This window comes from Schistocerca americana, chromosome 1, assembly GCF_021461395.2.
Source record: "Schistocerca americana isolate TAMUIC-IGC-003095 chromosome 1, iqSchAmer2.1, whole genome shotgun sequence".
NCBI lineage: Eukaryota > Metazoa > Arthropoda > Insecta > Orthoptera > Acrididae > Schistocerca > Schistocerca americana.
This window is the reverse complement of record NC_060119.1, coordinates 121403789-121406226: the sequence shown is the minus strand read 5'-3', so window position 1 is coordinate 121406226 and position 2438 is coordinate 121403789. Positions and strand designations below refer to the sequence as shown.

The window sequence follows — 2438 nt, the reverse complement described above, 5'->3', positions numbered from 1 at the left end:
GGTATTTGAAAGAAGCTTCTAAGAGAACTTCAACGACATAAAATATATAGAACCTGATCAAGCATTATCGAGGTAAAAGCTCTGCAAACCACTCTCCCACCATCAGGAGAAGAGACTCCACAAATATCTGCCTTACTATAGAAAATGTTAGTAAACACTTAACTCAAGTATGATTCTTGTGTTTCCCTGTACATTTGAAGTCTGTTTGTCTGTATTCTATGGTTATAGCAATCAGATAACTTCCTCGTAAAACTGTTGAGATATTCACAATGAATCCAACAGTCAGAAAAGTGAATATCATTTTAGTGAATGTTGCCAGACTTTTAGAGCGTTGGTGCAATTGTATGCTGAAGGGTATCCAAATTGTGCCACGTGGCCACAATCTGTCTTTGCAAACATCACAAAAAAAGTTCTGGAAATGGGAAATGTAAAGAATAAAAAATATGCCAAGGAAAAGAAGAGCAGATAATGAAAGAAATGAAACTAACATTTTAGCAGTAGTAACACAAAATGCTAATGTCACTAAAAAGCATCTCAGAAGCTTGAGATGGATCAACCAAATGAGTATTCTGCGAACACTATATTCCATCGCATTTCATCACCTTCCCATTTCGATGCCTTTAGAGGTTCATGACAATGACTACCAAAACTGGTTACAGTTTTCTGAATGTTATTTATGAAAAGTAAAAAGTGCTGTAGCATATATATGCAAAAGTTTGTTTAGGAAGAAGCATTGTTTACAAACCATTGGCATATCAATCTTCGTAATGTGCATTAATCATCAGTTGCAAATTCATGCTGACTCAACATTTGGTGCATGTTTTTAAAGACCCACATCATTTGTTTTATTGATGGGAATGCACTCAAATATCTTGAGTTCCTAAGATGTGTTGCTGTTGCTGTTATTAGAAGACAATCCATTGGAAAAAGGTAGTCAGTTTTGTACCAACTTGATGGATGCTCCTCCTCTTCTTTGAATGTAATGACAGGCCCTTCTAAGAGAGGATTTGGAGAGAATTGGAATAGTCATTCAGGAAATGCAAAATTGTCTGCATACTCACCAAACTTAACCCTTCTATACCTTTATCTTTGGCAAAAATTCAAACAAGGGATCTATTAGGAAACACTGACGACTTCCAAAGGTATGAAGTGCCTTATAACGTGGGTCTGTGGTGACGTTAACTACTGATGAAATTAAACACCCAGTATTGTTTCTCTAGAATGACTTCATAGCATGTAGCCTACTTTATAGGATGTAGCCATCTTCAAGACCAATGTTCTGAGCACTTGGTACATCTGTGATTTTTTTTAAAAAAAAACCCATAGCTGAGATATGAGCTTGTTTACATTTGGTATAATAGAGCATATGACTGTTGAACCTCTTCTCCTGACAGGAAGACAGTGGTTTGCGGTGCTGTTATCTTGATAAAGTTTCATCAAGTCCCATACATGTTATGTCATTGAAATTCTCTCGGAAGCTTCTTTCAAATGACACAAAAAAAGTGTACACAAGAGGACCCAAAAGTATGTTAACATTTGAAAGTTCAATATGTCACAGAATAACATAGGTAGAGAGGTAATAACCAACACATACCCTTGAAATGGTCAGGGTTTTAATTAGACAAACAAAACAACAGAAAAAGAAACAAAATGGTGCTCCACGTGGTACACAAGCAATAATTACCTTAACAATTGATTTTTAGCAAGCTGATATTCTTTATTACAAATACTCAACATGTCGGCCATCATTCAGCAACAATACCTGTAGTTGAGGGACAATGTTACGAACAGCCCAGTACAACACATCAGCAGGTACTGGAAAAAAGTGCCATCGAATGCATTCCTAAAGAGATCAAACGATTGCAGTAAACTTGTGAATTCAGGTAATCCCACAACCAAAAATTACATGGACTGAATCCTGAGGACTTAGGGGTCCAAGTATGTCAGAAGTGCTGGCTCAGCAGACAGTCGTCACTAAATGACATGGGTAAGAGATTTTTCACTCATTTAGCAATATGGGATGGAGCCAACTGCCATAAAAGTTATACCTTCCAGCATGTTTCCAGAATGAGATTTTCACTCTGCAGCAGAGTGTGCACTGATATGAAACTTCCTGACAGATTAAAACTGTGTTCCCGACCGAGACTCGAACTCGGGACCTTTGCCTTTCGGGGGCAAGCGCTCTACCAACTGAGCTACCGAAGCACAACTCACGCCTGGTCCTCACAGCTTTACTTCTGCCAGTATCTTGTCTCCTACCTTCCAAACTTTACAGAAGCTCTCCTGCGAAACTTGCAGAACTTGGTAGAGCGCTTGCCCGCGAAAGGCAAAGGTCCCGAGTTCGAGTCTCGGTCGGGCACACAATTTTAATCTGCCAGGAAGTTTCTTCCAGCATGTGTTTATCCACCAGGCTAAGAATGATGTGATTCTGAAATGTA

At 38.7% G+C, this 2438-nt stretch overlaps 1 non-coding gene across 1 annotated transcript; it reads right to left on the bottom strand.

The window, feature by feature from the left end:
• Nucleotides 1-2130: 2130 nt before the first annotated feature.
• Nucleotides 2131-2205, bottom strand: Trnas-cga. The gene has a single exon. It is a non-coding gene; the product is annotated as a tRNA-Ser (tRNA).
• Nucleotides 2206-2438: the final 233 nt, after the last annotated feature.